The sequence below is a fragment of the Oncorhynchus mykiss genome, chromosome 13 (genome assembly GCF_013265735.2).
Source record: "Oncorhynchus mykiss isolate Arlee chromosome 13, USDA_OmykA_1.1, whole genome shotgun sequence".
Lineage (NCBI taxonomy): Eukaryota > Metazoa > Chordata > Actinopteri > Salmoniformes > Salmonidae > Oncorhynchus > Oncorhynchus mykiss.
In genome coordinates, this window is record NC_048577.1 from 61,899,891 (window position 1) to 61,920,400 (window position 20,510).

The window sequence follows — 20,510 nt, forward strand, 5'->3', positions numbered from 1 at the left end:
ATTGGTATTCGAAGGGTTAAGTTGGAAGCACTTCCCAGATCACTGAACTCAGTCCTGAAGTAGGCTATGGGTTGGTGTTTGTAAGGTTGAATTATATATATTTTTTTACAGGCCGTTCTTTTGAAGATTTAGAAGTGGTATTTTGTTTTCATTGTCGAGGGGTGAGCTAACGGCAGCTCCACTAGCTTCAGGTAGGAGATGGCTCTGGTTAATGGGCATATAACCCTCTAATATATATATGAAAGTGGAGCAATGTCGAAGGCAGGCTGATGACCAAGCTTGTAACCAACTTAAGTCATTTCTTATTTGCCCTGGAACACAAAAAGCAGCAGATGACATGTACATGACACTACTTAAAGGGATAGTTAACCCAAATGACAAAATGACACATTGGTTTCCTTACCATGTACACCACATATGTCAGAGTCAAGGCCCGCGGGCCACATCCGGCCCGCAAGAAGGTTTTTTACGGCCCCTGGGATGATCTTGATTTATTATTAGAACCGGCCCGCAGCAAGCCGGCAGCCCGCAGATCTTTTACACGCACCAATACTACATTTCCCACAATGCAAAGGTGACGCACCGAGCAGTAGGCTGCTTCATTTCAATATTTATTGGCACAGCAGTCGTCAGCATCACAGTAAAATTAACTTTCAGATACCCATCAAAAATGGCAAAACGGAAGGTGGATACTGAGAACCGGGGGTTTCAAACAAGGTGGGAGTCGGAGTATATGTTCACGAAGGTAGCTGGAAAACCTGTGTGTCTTCTGTGTGGAGAAAGTGTGGCGGTACTGAAAGAGTATAATCTGAGACGACATTATGAAACGAAACACGCGGACACACACGCGGACGCAACTGTCAAGGCCAGTTTTATTTTGGCAGAAGAGATCGCTAAATCAGCCCGGCCATTTACGGAGGGGGATTTCATCAAAAACTGCATGATTAAAGTTTGTGACGAAGTTTGCCCAGAAAAAAGGCAACTCTTTTTAAATGTGAGTCTGAGCAGAAACACCATTGCCGAGAGAGTAGACCAGTTGTCCATCAATCTAAAAGAGCAGCTTGTGAAAAAGGGAAAAGATTTTATTGCATATTCCTTGGCTGTGGATGAGAGCACCGACATTTCTGACATTGCCCAGTTGTCAATTTTCATCCGCGGAGTGGACTCCAACCTAAGCGTGACAGAGGAGTTTTTGGCTTTACGTCCTATGCATGGCACAACTACGGGGCATGATTTGTATGAAGAGGTGTCAAGATGTGTAAATGAGATGGAGCTGCCTTGGGAAAAACTCGTGGGTTTGACAAACGACGGAGCACCTGCGATGTGTGGACACAGGAGCGGACTGGTGGCGAAGATACGGGAAAAGATGCAAGAGGAAAACGCGACAGGTGAGCTGACAGCTTATCATTGTATCATACACCAGGAAGCGTTGTGCGGTAAAGCCTTGAAAATGGAGCATGTAATGAGCATCATCACGCGCACAGTTAACTTTATCAGAGCCAAAGGTTTGAATCACCGCCAGTTCAAGGCATTTCTGACGGAGTTAGAAACGGAGCATGGTGATTTGCCTTATCACACAGAGGTGCGATGGCTAAGCCAGGGAAAGGTGCTTCAAAGATGTTTCGAGCTTCGTGAGGAGATTTGTCTGTTCTTGGACAGCAAAGGGAAAGACACAACACAACTCCGAGACGAAATGTTTCTGTGTGAAATGGCTTTTCTGTGTGACATTACGAGTCATCTGAATGCAATAAACTTGCAGCTGCAGGGTCGGGATCGTGTCATCTCTGATATGTACAGTACAGTGAAGGCATTTAAAACCAAACTGACTCTGTGGGAGACGCAGATGCGGAAAGAAAATTTGAGCCACTTTCCCAGCTGCCAGACCATGAAAGAGAAGCTCTCTACCAGTGCGTTCCCGAGCACACAGTTGGCTGATAAAATAGGTATGCTTGCCGCTGACTTTCGACGCCGATTTGCTGACTTTGAAGCACAAAAAAGCAGGTTGGAACTGCTCGGTAACCCATTTGCTGTTGACGTGGAAAGCTCACCACCAAACCTCCAAATGGAGTTGATTGACCTCCAATGCAATGATGCACTGAGGGCAAAATATGCGGCAGTGGGTGCTGCGGAGTTCGCCCGTTTCCTCCCCGGCACAATGCCCCAGCTGCGCATCCAGGCTGCTCAAACGTTGTCTATGTTTGGCAGCACATACCTGTGTGAACAACTGTTTTCTTTGATGAACCTGAACAAAACATCACACAGAAGTCGACTTACTGCTGAACACCTCCACTCAATTCTGAGGATTTCTTCAGCTCAGAGCCTTACCCCGAACATTGATGAACTTGTGGAAAAGATGGGACACCACCAAGTATCACCCTCAACCTCAAACAAGTGAACATTACTGTGCAATCACATATTTAGAGTTTTTACTCAGTTCAAGTTTAAAAGTTAAAATTTAATATTTGTTTTCACTGCATGTTACTTCTCCTTAAACAAAGTGTTGTTTTTGATTAATAGATTTTTGCACTTTATTTTTTTGTATTTCAATCCAATTATATTTTAAAAATATTTCAGTTGAGTGGATGATAGAAAATTGCTATTATTGTTTTTTCTTTGAAGTAAATTTAGCCCACTTTTGCTAAAATAGAAAATATAGTCTACTGATGGTGCCTTGAATACCGGTTTCTTTCATTTAATGTTCATGTTATGGGGATATTTATATAAAGGAAATTTGTCTTTTGTGTCTGTTGAAAATTAAAGATTACTGACAGAGCCATAAGAAAATATTGCTTTATTTATCTGATCATATTGTAATATATTTGTTAGGTTTTCAGTAGGTTCAATTAGGTTCACTAGACTATATGCGTCATTTAAAAATTTTTCAATGAACATTCGAACAGTCCGGCCCTCGTCTTGTAGCTGATTTTTTTATTTGGCCCTCCGTCCATTTGACTTTGACACCCCTGATGTACACAGTCTATGGACAAGATATGGCAGCAATCCGTGCTCTGGTTTAGTTTCCCTGGCACTGGTTCCACACGCTAACGTTTTAGCATTTGTAGCACAAATCTCATTCAAGCCGTGGAACGGATAATAGCTTTTTCACGTATGTTCAAATCATCTACAGTATAAGAGACTTTGTTGAACTTCACAATCAATTTCAGATACTTTTGGATGATTTGGACATGATGCGCGAAAATGTAATGCCAATATCGGTCCCATGACTTGAAGGGGATTTGTGCCACTAATGCTAAAATGTTAGCATGTGGGAAAAGTAGTAGGGAAACTAAACCAAAGCATGAATTACTGTAATACGTTGTCCATAGACTGCTTACAGGGTAAGGACATTTGGGGTCACTATCACTTTAACGTCCATATGTTGACCAATCCTTATTTTTGGGTGGGGGTACTGTCAGCTGAGTGAGCTTTGCTGTTAAAGCTGTTTTTGGAGCTGTTAAATCTCTATTCACAAACAATGTAAATGGGATGGGTTGTCATTGTCCTTGGCTTCTGTCTGTTTTCTCAGAGCGTGTGATGCTTGTGATGATCGGCTGATGTGACCCCAATAAACCAAGCCAAACCCATCTCATCAGACAAAGCTGAAGGACACTACTCTGATTGTTTTGTTCAGAGAAGGCTAATAGTGCCATCTAGTGGTCCCAACTCACCCTGCAGTTAGTTCACAGGGACAACAGTCTTCCTTTTGATATAGAAAAAATCATGTCATCATGGGAGGTTTGTGAGTAATGTGATTTCATGAGATTTACAAAGTACCTATGCATGGATGTAAAAATGACTGCCACACACTCATTGAGGGTTGTTCTTTTTCCATGAAAGAAGAGCTGGTGATGGTGGGCAGCTCAATGTTCTGTCCTGGCTATAAGGCAAGATAGAGACAGAGTCCCTTCACCCACGCCAGCTGTATCTCAATGATGCCAGTCCATTTTTTTACCAAAGCATCAATCTATACTCCGTTGTCACACAGAACCGCTCCATCAATATCATTAGGTGCCCCCCGATTCCGTGTTGCATTTTCAGCCCTCATTTATTCTCATCAAGGGGACGAAGACAATGAAGCGCAGGGCATCCATTTTGTTTCCTTTGTTTGCAAATTGTTTCAGGCCTTTTGTGAGGATCCGTGCGGCCGCTCTGCTCTAAAGACCACAGAAGTGGAAGGGAGAGGGATTGAGCTTGTTCACTGAGCCTTGGTCATCAAGGCCTGAGCGCTGTAGATCACGCCTCACACACCATTGTGGGGGTGTTTGTTCCATGTGCTCCCTCAGCGGGGCTCGCTAATGAACATGGGGGTCGGGGGCGGTGGCGAGGGTGGCGGGGAAAGATGTCGACCGAACTCACTGACAGGTTTGGCACACTGACAAGAACTGAACGGGGCAAGGCTGCATGCCTTTGCATCGGGCATCATGGACATCCTGCACTGTCTCTCTGTCATTCCACAAGTCATATAGAAAACCTTACAGCTGAATATTCATAACGGCGACTTTGTGAATAGTAGGCAGACTATAGACGGCCTGGCATGGACTATAAGACTATAGACCCCCTGGCATGGACTATAAGACTATAGACCCCCTGGCATGGACTATAAGACTATAGACGGCCTGGCATGGACTGTAAGACTATAGACGGCCTGGCATGGACTATAAGACTATAGACGGCCTGGCATGGACTATAAGACTATAGACCCCCTGGCATGGACTATAAGACTATAGACACCCTGGCATGGACTATAAAGACTATAGACACCCTGGCATGGACTATAAGACTATAGACGGCCTGGCATGGACTATATGACTATAGACCCCCTGGCATGGACTATAAGACTATAGACGGCCTGGCATGGACTATAAGACTATAGACCCCCTGGCATGGACTATAAGACTATAGACCCCCTGGCATGGACTATAAGACTATAGACGGCCTGGCATGGACTATAAGACTATAGACCCGCTGGCATGGACTATAAGACTATAGACCCCCTGGCATGGACTATAAGACTATAGACGGCCTGGCATGGACTATATGACTATAGACCCCCTGGCATGGACTATAAGACTATAGACGGCCTGGCATGGACTATAAGACTATAGACCCCCTGGCATGGACTATAAGACTATAGACCCCCTGGCATGGACTATAAGACTATAGACCCCCTGGCATGGACTATAAGACTATAGACGGCCTGGCATGGACTATATGACTATAGACCCCCTGGCATGGACTATAAGACTATAGACACCCTGGCATGGACTATAAGACTATAGACACCCTGGCATGGACTATATAGACGGCCTGGCATGGACTATATGACTATAGACCCCCTGGCATGGACTATAAGACTATAGACACCCTGGCATGGACTATAAGACTATAGACGGCCTGGCATGGACTATATGACTGTAGACCCCCTGGCATGGACTATAAGACTATAGACGGCCTGGCATGGACTATAAGACTATAGACCCCCTGGCATGGACTATAAGACTATAGACCCCCTGGCATGGACTATAAGACTATAGACGGCCTGGCATGGACTATAAGACCATAGACCCCCTGGCATGGACTATAAGACTATAGACGGCCTGGCATGGACTATAAGACTATAGACCCCCTGGCATGGACTATAAGACTATAGACCCCCTGGCATGGACTATAAGACTATAGACGGCCTGGCATGGACTATAAGACTATAGACCCCCTGGCATGGACTATAAGACTATAGACCCCCTGGCATGGACTATAAGACTATAGACGGCCTGGCATGGACTATATGACTATAGACCCCCTGGCATGGACTATAAGACTATAGACGGCCTGGCATGGACTATAAGACTATAGACCCCCTGGCATGGACTATAAGACTATAGACCCCCTGGCATGGACTATAAGACTATAGACCCCCTGGCATGGACTATAAGACTATAGACGGCCTGGCATGGACTATATGACTATAGACCCCCTGGCATGGACTATAAGACTATAGACCCCCTGGCATGGACTATAAGACTATAGACGGCCTGGCATGGAGTATAAGACTATAGACCCCCTGGCATGGACTATAAGACTATAGACACCCTGGCATGGACTATAAGACTATAGACGGCCTGGCATGGACTATATGACTATAGACCCCCTGGCATGGACTATAAGACTATAGACGGCCTGGCATGGACTATATGACTATAGACCCCCTGGCATGGACTATATGACTATAGACCCCCTGGCATGGACTATAAGACTATAGACGGCCTGGCATGGACTATAAGACTATAGACCCCCTGGCATGGACTATAAGACTATAGACCCCCTGGCATGGACTATAAGACTATAGACCCCCTGGCATGGACTATAAGACTATAGACCCCCTGGCATGGACTATAAGACTATAGACGGCCTGGCATGGACTATATGACTATAGACCCCCTGGCATGGACTATAAGACTATAGACCCCCTGGCATGGACTATAAGACTATAGACGGCCTGGCATGGACTATAAGACTATAGACCCCCTGGCATGGACTATAAGACTATAGACACCCTGGCATGGACTATAAGACTATAGACGGCCTGGCATGGACTATATGACTATAGACCCCCTGGCATGGACTATAAGACTATAGACGGCCTGGCATGGACTATATGACTATAGACCCCCTGGCATGGACTATATGACTATAGACCCCCTGGCATGGACTATAAGACTATAGACGGCCTGGCATGGACTATATGACTATAGACCCCCTGGCATGGACTATAAGACTATAGACCCCCTGGCATGGACTATAAGACTATAGACGGCCTGGCATGGACTATATGACTATAGACCCACTGGCATGGACTATAAGACTATAGACCCCCTGGCATGGACTATAAGACTATAGACGGCCTGGCATGGACTATAAGACTATAGACCCCCTGGCATGGACTATATGACTATAGACCCCCTGGCATGGACTATAAGACTATAGACCCCCTGGCATGGACTATAAGACTATAGACCCCCTGGCATGGACTATAAGACTATAGACGGCCTGGCATGGACTATAAGACTATAGACCCCCTGGCATGGACTATAAGACTATAGACCCCCTGGCATGGACTATAAGACTATAGACGGCCTGGCATGGACTATAAGACTATAGACCCCCTGGCATGGACTATAAGACTATAGACGGCCTGGCATGGACTATAAGACTATAGACCCCCTGGCATGGACTATAAGACTATAGACCCCCTGGCATGGACTATAAGACTATAGACGGCCTGGCATGGACTATAAGACTATAGACCCCCTGGCATGGACTATAAGACTATAGACCCCCTGGCATGGACTATAAGACTATAGACCCCCTGGCATGGACTATAAGACTATAGACGGCCTGGCATGGACTATAAGACTATAGACCCCCTGGCATGGACTATAAGACTATAGACCCCCTGGCATGGACTATAAGACTATAGACGGCCTGGCATGGACTATAAGACTATAGAGCCCCTGGCATGGACTATAAGACTATAGACGGCCTGGCATGGACTATAAGACTATAGACGGCCTGGCATGGACTATAATTTTATTTATTTTTTATTTTACCTTTATTTTACTAGGCAAGTCAGTTAAGAACAAATTCTTATTTTCAATGACGGCCTAGGAACAGTGGGTTAACTGCCTGTTCAGGGGCAGAACGACAGATTTGTACCTTGTCAGCTCGGGGATTTGAACTTGCAACCTTTCGGTTACTAGTCCAACACTCTAACCACTAGGCTACGCTGCCGCCCCAAGACTATAGACCCCCTGGCATGGACTATAAGACTATAGACGGCCTGGCATGGACTATAAGACTATAGACCCCCTGGCATGGACTATAAGACTATAGACACCCTGGCATGGACTATAAGACTATAGACGGCCTGGCATGGACTATATGACTATAGACCCCCTGGCATGGACTATAAGACTATAGACACCCTGGCATGGACTATAAAGACTATAGACCCCCTGGCATGGACTATAAGACTATAGACCCCCTGGCATGGACTATAAGACTATAGACGGCCTGGCATGGACTATATGACTATAGACCCCCTGGCATGGACTATAAGACTATAGACCCACTGGCATGGACTATAAGACTATAGACGGCCTGGCATGGACTATAAGACTATAGACCCCCTGGCATGGACTATATGACTATAGACCCCCTGGCATGGACTATAAGACTATAGACCCCCTGGCATGGACTATAAGACTATAGACCCCCTGGCATGGACTATAAGACTATAGACCCCCTGGCATGGACTATAAGACTATAGACGACCTGGCATGGACTATAAGACTATAGACAGCCTGGCATGGACTATAAGACTATAGAACGTCTGGCATGGAAAGTCCTGACCCTATTTTTAATTGCCATGATATAGACAAACCTCTATAGTGATGTTAACCCCCACTGTTACAATGATATAAACAGCCAAACCTCTATAGTGATGTTAACCCCCACTGTTACAATGATATAAACAGCCAAAACTCTATAGTGATGTTAACCCCCACTGTTACAATGATATAAACAGCCAAACCTCTATAGTGATGTTAACCCCCACTGTTACAATGATATAAACAGCCAAACCTCTATAGTGATGTTAACCCCCACTGTTACAATGATATAAACAGCCAAACCTCTATAGTGATGTTAACCACCACTGTTACAATGATATAAACAGCCAAACCTCTATAGTGATGTTAACCACCACTGTTACAATGATATAAACAGCCAAACCTCTATAGTGATGTTAACCCCCACTGTTACAATGATATAAAAAGCCAAACCTCTATAGTGATGTTAACCCCCACTGTTACAATGATATAAACAGCCAAACATCTATAGTGATGTTAACCCCTACTGTTACAATGATATAAACAGCCAAACCTCTATAGTGATGTTAACCCCCCACTGTTACAATTATATAAACATCCAAAACTCTATAGTGATGTTAACCCCCACTGTTACAATGATATAAACAGCCAAACCTCTATAGTGATGTTAACCCCCACTGTTACAATGATATAAACAGCCAAACCTCTATAGTGATGTTAACCCCCACTGTTACAATGATATAAACAGCCAAACCTCTATAGTGATGTTAACCACCACTGTTACAATGATATAAACAGCCAAACCTCTATAGTGATGTTAACCCCCACTGTTACAATGATATAAACAGCCAAACCTCTATAGTGATGTTAACCCCCACTGTTACAATGATATAAACAGCCAAACCTCTATAGTGATGTTAACCCCCACTGTTACAATGATATAAACAGCCAAACCTCTATAGTGATGTTAACCCCCACTGTTACAATGATATAAACAGCCAAACCTCTATAGTGATGTTAACCCCCACTGTTACAATGATATAAACAGCCAAACCTCTATAGTGATGTTAACCCCCACTGTTACAATGATATAAACAGCCAAACCTCTATAGTGATGTTAACCCCCACTGTTACAATGATATAAACAGCCAAACCTCTATAGTGATGTTAACCCCCACTGTTACAATGATTTACACAGCAAAACCTCTTTAGTGACGTTTATCTCCCACTGTGTTAAATTCAACACCTTAAAGTGAAACCATCTGAAAAAGTAAAACATGTACACTTAACCCAACCAAGACTGTGGGTGTTGAAAATGTACACTTAACCCAACCAAGACCGTGGGTGTTGAAAATGTACACTTAACCCAACCAAGACTGTGGGTGTTGAAAATGTACACTTAACCCAACCAAGACTGTGGGTGTTGAAAATGTACACTTAACCCAACCAAGACTGTGGGTGTTGAAAATGTACACTTAACCCAACCAAGACCGTGGGTGTTGAAAATGTACACTTAACCCAACCAAGACTGTGGGTGTTGAAAATGTACACTTAACCCAACCAAGACCGTGGGTGTTGAAAATGTACACTTAACCCAACCAAGACTGTGGGTGTTGAAAATGTACACTTAACCCAACCAAGACCGTGGGTGTTGAAAATGTACACTTAACCCAACCAAGACTGTGGGTGTTGAAAATGTACACTTAACCCAACCAAGACTGTGGGTGTTGAAAATGCACACTTAACCCAACCAAGACTGTGGGTGTTGAAAATGTACACTTAACCCAACCAAGACCGTGGGTGTTGAAAATGTACACTTAACCCAACCAAGACTGTGGGTGTTGAAAATGTACACTTAACCCAACCAAGACCGTGGGTGTTGAAAATGTACACTTAACCCAACCAAGACTGTGGGTGTTGAAAATGTACACTTAACCCAACCAAGACCGTGGGTGTTGAAAATGTACACTTAACCCAACCAAGACTGTGGGTGTTGAAAATGTACACTTAACCCAACCAAGACCGTGGGTGTTGAAAATGTACACTTAACCCAACCAAGACTGTGGGTGTTGAAAATGTACACTTAACCCAACCAAGACTGTGGGTGTTGAAAATGTACACTTAACCCAACCAAGACTGTGGGTGTTGAAAATGTACACTTAACCCAACCAAGACTGTGGGTGTTGAAAATGTACACTTAACCCAACCAAGACCGTGGGTGTTGAAAATGTACACTTAACCCAACCAAGACTGTGGGTGTTGAAAATGTACACTTAACCCAACCAAGACTGTGGGTGTTGAAAATGTACACTTAACCCAACCAAGACCGTGGGTGTTGAAAATGTACACTTAACCCAACCAAGACTGTGGGTGTTGAAAATGTACACTTAACCCAACCAAGACCGTGGGTGTTGAAAATGTACACTTAACCCAACCAAGACTGTGGGTGTTGAAAATGTACACTTAACCCAACCAAGACCGTGGGTGTTGAAAATGTACACTTAACCCAACCAAGACTGTGGGTGTTGAAAATGTACACTTAACCCAACCAAGACTGTGGGTGTTGAAAATGTACACTTAACCCAACCAAGACTGTGGGTGTTGAAAATGTACACTTAACCCAACCAAGACTGTGGGTGTTGAAAATGTACACTTAACTCAATCAAGACTGTGGGTGTTGAAAATGTACACTTAACCCAACCAAGACTGTGGGTGTTGAAAATGTACACTTAACCCAACCAAGACCGTGGGTGTTGAAAATGTACACTTAACCCAACCAAGACTGTGGGTGTTGAAAATGTACACTTAACCCAACCAAGACCGTGGGTGTTGAAAATGTACACTTAACCCAACCAAGACTGTGGGTGTTGAAAATGTACACTTAACCCAACCAAGACCGTGGGTGTTGAAAATGTACACTTAACCCAACCAAGACTGTGGGTGTTGAAAATGTACACTTAACCCAACCAAGACTGTGGGTGTTGAAAATGTACACTTAACCCAACCAAGACTGTGGGTGTTGAAAATGTACACTTAACCCAACCAAGACCGTGGGTGTTGAAAATGTACACTTAACCCAACCAAGACTGTGGGTGTTGAAAATGTACACTTAACCCAGCCAAGACTGTGGGTGTTGAAAATGTACACTTAACCCAACCAAGACCGTGGGTGTTGAAAATGTACACTTAACCCAACCAAGACCGTGGGTGTTGAAAATGTACACTTAACCCAACCAAGACCGTGGGTGTTGAAAATGTACACTTAACCCAACCAAGACCGTGGGTGTTGAAAATGTACACTTAACCCAACCAAGACTGTGGGTGTTGAAAATGTACACTTAACCCAACCAAGACCGTGGGTGTTGAAAATGTACACTTAACCCAACCAAGACTGTGGGTGTTGAAAATGTACACTTAACCCAACCAAGACTGTGGGTGTTGAAAATGTAACACTTTTTAAAAGTGTCAATCATTTAATCAAGAACACTGTAACATATGTTTAAAGTGTAAGGCTCCCAGGGGGTGTTCGGGGGTAAAAATTATGTTTGAGTATCATTATCCAATTGATTTATGCTTGATACACACAGGAAACTGTTGAGCGTGAAAAACCCAGCAGTGTTGCAGTTCTTGACACACTCCAACTTCTGAATGGCACACATACTGTACACAATCCACGTCTTAATTGTCTCAAGACATAAAAATCGGTCTTTAACCTATCTAATACCCATCATTGACACTGATTGAAGTGGATTTAACAAGTGACATCAATAAGAGATCATAGCTTTCACCTGGATTCACCTGATCAGTCGATGCCATGGAAAGATGTTTTGTACAATCTCTTATTGATGTCACTTGATTCAAATTGCTCCTCTTAAGCATACATTTCCCATATGCCTAAAGTCAAAACACAGGCAACATACTCTCTATTTATTTATTTTGAACACCGTCACACATTTTTACAAGTAAATACATTATATCTAGTCATGTTAATTTACATCATATTTGTTGAAGTAAAATATCTGTGCTCATAGGTCGAACTGAAGAATTTTAAATATGGAAAACAGAAATGGGCATGTAGACATGGTCAAATGTACCACAACCTGTTTGCATCTCAGACAGATGGTAAACAAAGGGAACAAACAGAAACCACAAAATGGAAGAAAGAAACTCATACCCTATGACTCATCTTGAGTGCAAGAGAAGGCAGTTTATCTAAGAGTATGAGTTTGGGATTTTTCATTGGTGTTTCCTATGGTCCTGCCTTCACTGTGTAATTACTTGTTCTTGTCATGTAGGGGGCTCCCTTGAAAAATATACCTTCTTCTCAATGGGACTCCCCGCCTAAATAAAAGGTTAAATCAAATCAAATATTATTCCTTAATGGTCCAATGCAGCCGTTTTTTAAATCTCAATATCAAATCATTTCTGGCTAATAATGAAGTACCTTACCGTGATGGTTTTCAAATAAAATGATCAAAAAGAAAAAACTTCTCAATCAACAATTTTACTAAATTAAATTAATGCTAAATTAAACTGTGATAGTGGAACTGGCCCCTTCCCTCAAAATTCAGTTTAGCTCGACATGCCCTATGTTACAAAAATATAAACGCTGAAGGGATAGTTCAAAAAACTTGGTTTCCTTCCCTTGTATTAATGAACAAGATAAGACCGCAATCCACACTTTGCTTACCTGGCAACTGTCTGTAAATGCTGTTTAGCATTTTAGTCCAAAAACCAATGCCAGTCCATAGCAGAGATAGTTACGTGTTTTGAGTCCAAATCTTCCCAAGAGTCTAAAATGTAGTGTGTGTAGTTGACTAAAGTTACTTTAAGATAAGATGATTTGGACATAAACTGTGAAAAATGCTAATATCCAGGACTTGTATTGGTTGTTGGACTGAAGGCCAGGTAAAAACAAACACATACAAGGTAAATAAGTTACAGAATGGATTACTGTCTTACCTTAACCATAGACTGCTTACAGGGTGGAGAAACCATTGTGCAATTGTGTAATTTGGTTGAACTATCCCTTTAATGTATTTTAATGGCTATGTTTCATATTTTGTTAACTTAGTATAATTCCTCATGGCTTCAATGATTTTACAGCCTGATCGGCTTTGAGCCAAATATCAGCTGCCCTCTGTCGGAAAATAACCTGACCGATGCCCAGGTTTAAAGTGGTGCCGAACATGTAGAGAGAGATTACTGTGTACAAGGTTTTATCGTCAAAGTATGTTGAGGAAAGAACGTTGCTAAAGTAATGAATGAAAATCCACACTGCTGTAAAGAAGAAGAGAATTCCCTGCAGGATACCGGCGATGGTGACCCTCATCTGACTGTGCAGTCGGGGAGAGGAGAAGGGGCTGCCGATCTCTTTCATGCTCTTCATGTGTCTGTGCAGGTAGCACACCGTGGCACAGCTTGACCCCAACATCACACAGAGGCAAAAAAAGACGTAGATCATTTCCAAAAACAGACTTGCAGTCGATGTGTCAAGCAGGACATCTTTTAGAAAGGCAGCATCATCTTTTGGAGTGGCATAAGTTGATGTGAAACCTGTGCTATTAGTAGGCCCCTCTCCTGAGGAATAGAATTCTCCTGTAGCCCTCACAGCAAATTGAAACACAAATAATATCCTGTCTCCAAATAGGCCCCAGTAGATTATTCTTTTGATGTTCCTCTTCACCCAGGTGAAGAGAGCTCGCTGGGCAGGGACGATCTGGGTGTAGTAGAAGAAATTCAGCCATACAGATGTTGACATGCTGGTTGATGCCATGTACACCATTGTTAGATAAGCAGCATAGAAACACTCCGAACTGGCAGAGACCATCCACAAGCATTGTGCTGCAATGAGAGAGACCAGGTAAACAGTGGTACAGAATACCATAGATCCCAGCAGTAACTTCATGGGCTGTTTGAGTCCCTCTCTGCCATGCGGTGGACAGAGCATGCAGAAAGCAAAAAATATGTTTGCAAAGATGTTTAGTATGGTGAGTGGTCCGTTGACTATTTTCACAGACAAGTCGTCCATCGTTATACGTGTCATTTTTGAAGAGGTTTAAGTGTGCAGGGATTTCTTATCTTCTCTCAGCGTCTGGTGTTCAAATGCTGTACACCCCGTCCCAGCCAGTTGTCTGACACACCAGGAAAACAATCTCAAACATAGCACAACCTATTTACATTGCACATACCCATATGTAAATGATTACGGTGTACATCAACCCAAAAGGAAAACATTGGGTGACACTTTCAAATATGCAATAAATGCCTTATAAGTGCATTTATAATGCCTTATAATGCACATTCTGTATAGCACCTTATACAGTGCCTTGCGAAAGTATTCGGCCCCCTTGAACTTTGCGACCTTTTGCCACATTTCAGGCTTCAATCATAAAGATATAAAACTGTATTTTTTTGTGAAGAATCAACAACAAGTGGGACACAATCATGAAGTGGAACGACATTTATTGGATATTTCAAACTTTTTTAACAAATCAAAAACTGAAAAATTGGGCGTGCAAAATTATTCAGCCCCTTTACTTTCAGTGCAGCAAACTCTCTCCAGAAGTTCAGTGAGGATCTCTGAACGATCCAATGTTGACCTAAATGACTAATGATGATAAATACAATCCACCTGTGTGTAATCAAGTCTCCGTATAAATGCACCTGCACTGTGATAGTCTCAGAGGTCCGCTAAAAGCGCAGAGAGCATCATGAAGAACAAGGAACACACCAGGCAGGTCCGAGATACTGTTGTGAAGAAGTTTAAAGCCGGATTTGGATACAAAAAGATTTCCCAAGCTTTAAACATCCCAAGGAGCACTGTGCAAGCGATAATATTGAAATGGAAGGAGTATCAGACCACTGCAAATCTACCAAGACCTGGCCGTCCCTCTAAACTTTCAGCTCATACAAGGAGAAGACTGATCAGAGATGCAGCCAAGAGGCCCATGATCACTCTGGATGAACTGCAGAGATCTACAGCTGAGGTGGGAGACTCTGTCCATAGGACAACAATCAGTCGTATATTGCACAAATATGGCCTTTATGGAAGAGTGGCAAGAAGAAAGCTATTTCTTAAAAACCAGAAAAAGTGTCGTTTAAAGTTTGCCACAAGCCACCTGGGAGACACACCAAACATGTGGAAGAAGGTGCTCTGGTCAGATGAAACCAAAATTGAACTTTTTGGCAACAATGCAAAACGTTATGTTTGGCGTAAAAGCAACACATCTGAACACACCATCCCCACTGTCAAACATGGTGGTGGCAGCATCATGGTTTGGGCCTGCTTTTCTTCAGCAGGGACAGGGAAGATGGTTCAAATTGATGGGAATATGGATGGAGCCAAATACAGGACCATTCTGGAAGAAAACCTGATGGAGTCTGCAAAAGACCTGAGACTGGGACGGAGATTTGTCTTCCAACAAGACAATGATCCAAAACATAAAGCAAAATCTACAATGGAATGGTTCAAAAATAAACATATCCAGGTGTTAGAATGGCCAAGTCAAAGTCCAGACCTGAATCCAATCGAGAATCTGTGGAAAGAACTGAAAACTGCTGTTCACAAATGCTCTCCATCCAACCTCACTGAGCTCGAGCTGTTTTGCAAGGAGGAATGGGAAAAAATTTCAGTCTCTCGATGTGCAAAACTGATAGAGACATACCCCAAGTGACTTACAGCTGTAATCGCAGCAAAAGGTGGCGCTACAAAGTATTAACTTAAGAGGGCTGAATAATTTTGCACGCCCAATTTTTCAGTTTTTGATTTGTTAAAAAAGTTTGAAATATCCAATAAATGTCATTCCACTTCATGATTGTGTCCCACTTGTTGGTGATTTTTCACAAAAAAAATACAGTTTTATATCTTTATGTTTGAAGCCTGAAATGTGGCAAAAGGTCGCAAAGTTCAAGGGGGCCGAATACTTTTGCAAGGCACTGTAAATACATTGTCTAGTCACATTTATAAAAAATTGCACACAAGAAAAAGTGCAAAACAATATGATGAAGGTTTAAAAGATAGAATTTACATTACTTTTGTTGAAGTAAAATATCTGTGCTCATAGGTCTAACTGAAGAATTTTAAATATGGAAAACAGAAATTAGCATGTAGACATGGTCAAATGTACCACAACCTGTTTGCATCTCAGACAGATGGTAAAAAAAGGGAACAAACAGAAACCACAAAATGGAAGAAAGAAACTCATACCCTATGACTCATCTTGAGTGCAAGAGAAGGCAGTTTATCTAAGAGTATGAGTTTTGGATTTTTCACCAAATACTTATTTTCCACCATAATTTGCAAATAAATTCATAAAAAATCTTACAATGTGATTTTCTGGATTTTTTTCCTCATTTTTTCTGTCATAGTTGAAGTGTACCTATGATGAAAATTACAGGCCTCTCTCATCTTTTTAAGTGGGAGAACTTGCACAATTGGTGGCTGACTAAATACTTTTTTGCCCCACTGTAAATAATTGAGGTATATATCAACCCAAAAGGAAAACATTGGGTGACACTTTCTATGACGCAATGATATACAGTAGATGCCTTATAAGTGCATTTACTATTCCTTAAAATACATGTATTATTCCTTATATACACTTATACTGTGCCTTATAATAACATAAATGCTCATAAGTAGTTACATAATTCTTATAATACATTGCTCTAATGCATTATATTCCCGGAGAACATAATGCTTTATAACCTTCCTGATCAGAAAATGATCTGTCACAGGCCTCAAATATAATATTTGACATTTTAGTATTGTGCACATTCTAGGCAGAGATGGTAGAGGGACTCAAAACTCATAAATACATATTCTGTCTATGTAGAGTAAGATGATGGCAAATATCTTCAACTGGTAGGCATACACCACCTGAATATTGATATTCTTTAGGTTTTTCTTGAAGGTTGGGTGATTTTGAGAAATTAATTCTTATAACAAGAACATTTTCAAACACCCAGCACTTGGAAAACATAGATCAGGGGTGGCCAACCCCTTGCAATGTCCGTACTGTGAGACGCATAAGACAGCACTACAGGGAGACAGGACGGACAGCTGATCGTCCTCGCAGTGGCAGACCACGTGTAACAACCTGCACAGGATCGGTACATCCGAACATCACACCTGCGGGACAGGTACAGGGTGGCAACAGCAACTGCCCGAGTTACACCAGGAACGCACAATCCCTCCATCAGTGCTCAGACTGTCGGCAATAGGCTGAGAGAGGCTGGACTGAGGGCTTGTAGGCCTGTTGTAAAGCAGGTCCTCACCAGACATCACCGGCAACAATGTCGCCTACAGTCACAAAATCTTGTATAGTGAGTATTATAAGGCACTATAGCTGTATACACTTATAAGGCATTGTATGTGTACACATCAAAGTGTTACTGAACATTACATAACATTCCTGCATGTGTAAAATTAAGTAATATGCTGTGGTTGGTGGCAGAGGGACTACATCAACATTTCTGAAAGGCTCTTGAAATCTCAGGTTGATTGCTTTTACGAGGCATCTATCTTCTAAAACGGAAATAGTATGTATGCCAGTATGAAAATGGGTTCAAATGTTCCATAACCTGTTTGCATATCAAAAACAGATGGAAATACCAACCAGCTTCCAATTGCTGGCGTGCCTCTGAAGCTTAGCAGGGTTGGGCCAGGTCAATCCAGGGGGGTATTCATTATGTAGTAAAAAGGCTTCTTAAACAGAAGCAAACGTAATGAAACCAAGCGAGACCTACCTGAATTTGTCCAGTAGAAACTTTTGTTTTGCTCGGTTTGCTTCCATTTGGATCTTAAGCGATAAACTCTTTCCGTAATGAATTTACCCCAGGTAAAATACTTCTGGAAGTGGTGTTATAGGGCCAGTAGGGGGCACTATTCGAAAATTCCAATGCCCCAGGGCGGTGAATGGGAACCACTGCCCTGGGCTCGGTTTCCCAAAAGCATCTTCAGACTAAGTTCATCTTAGAACAATAGAATCCTATGGTGCTAACGATGAACTTAGCCTTGTGGGAACAACATCCTGTTCATAGAAGATGTTGTTCCCACTGTGACGATTAAAATGTATCCAAACAAAAAACTTTGGATAGAGCACAGCATTCACGTAAAACTGAAAGACATTTAACCATGGCAAGGTCACTGGGAACATGGACGTGTACAAACAGAACAGCTATGTAAGGCAATCAAACAAGCAAAACGACAGAACAGGGACAAAGTGGAGTCGCAATTCAACAGCTCAGACATGAGGCTTATGTAGCAGCGACAATCTTGGATTATAAAGGAAAAGCTGGCCATGCCACCGATGCCTTGCTCCCGGACAAGCTAAACACCTTCTTCGCTAGCTTCAAGGAAAACACAATGCCGCCAATGCAGGCCACCGCCACTCACGATGATTGTGAGCTCTCGTTCTCCGTGGCCGACGTGAGTAAGACATTCAAGCGTGTTAACCCTCGCACGGCTGACAGCTCAGAGCATGCACAGACCAGCTGGCTAGAGTGTTTAATGACATACTCAATCTCTCCCTATACCTCTTGCTTCAATATGTCCACCATTGATTCTGTACCCAAGAAAGCAAAGGTAACAGAACTAAATTACTTCTGTCATCATGAAGTGCTTTGAGAGGCTAGTTAAGGATCACCTCCACCTTACCCAACACCCTAGACCCACAACAATTTGCATACAGCCCGAAAACAGATCCACAGATGACCCAATCGCCTTCGCACTGTACACTGCCCTTTCACATCTGGACAAGAGGAAAACCTATGTAAGAACGCTGTTCATCGACTACAGCTCAGCCTTCAACCCCATAGTGCCCTCCAAGCTCATCACTAAGCTTGGGGCCCTGGGTTTGAGCCCTGCCCTATGCAACTGGATCCTGTACCTCCTTCCGGGCCGACTCCAGGTGGTGAAGGTAGGCAACAACACCGCAAGGGTGTGTGCTCAGCCCCCTCCTGTACTCCCTGTTCACCCATGACTTTGTGGCCATGCACATCTCCAACTCAATCATGAAGTTTGCAGATGACACATTAGTGGTAGACCTGATTGCCAAGAACAACGAGAGCCCACATGGAGGAGGTGAGGGCCCTAGTGGAGTGGTGCCAGGAAAATAACCTCTCCCTCAACGTCAACAAAAAAGCAGAAACAGCAGAGATAGCACACCCCCATCCACATTGACAGGGGCGCAGTGGAGAGGGTGAAAAGCTACAAGTTCCTTGGCATGTATATCACTGACAACCTGAAATGATCCATCCACACAGACAGTGTGCTGCCTCCTCAACCTCATGAAGCTGAATAAATGTGTCTTGGCCCCTAAGACTGTCACAAACCTCTACAAATGCTCCATACAAACTTCTACAAATGCACCATTGAGAGCATCCTGTCGGGCTGTATCACCGCCTGGTGTGGTAATTGCACCATCTGCAACCGCAGGGCTCTCCAGAGGGTTGTGCGATCAACCCAACACACCAGAGGCACACTGTCTGCCCTCCAGGACATCTACAGCACCCAGTGTCAAGGACCTCATCCACCCGAGCCATGGCCTGTTCACCCCACTACCATCTAGAGGGCGGAAACAGTACAGGTGCATCAAAGTTGGGACCGAGAGACTGAGAAACATCTTCTAACATCTTCCAGGCCATCAGACTGTTAAATAGTCAACACTAGCCAGCCTCCGCCCAGTACCCTGCCCTGAACTTACTCACTATTACTAGCCGACTACCACTCGGTACTCTACCCTGCACCTTAACGACTGCTTCCCTATGTAGATAGTCACTTTAATAATGTTTACATACAGTTTTACCCACTTCATATGTATACACTGTATTCTAACCAAGGCTCATCCTACATAATTACTGCTGTACACACCTTTTCTGTTCGTATACTGTCCATACTGTCTATACACACCATCATATACATATCATGTACAGTATATATAACAAATTAAGTACACCTTCATAATGTTGAGTTTAAATATTGTCCCTCAGAACAGCCTCAATTCTTTGGGGCATGGAATCTACAAGGTGTCGAAAGCGTTCCACAGGGATGCTGGCCCAAGTTGACTCCAAGGCTTCCCACAGCTGCATTGTTAGGTGTTGTTAGGCCCAAGACAAAGTC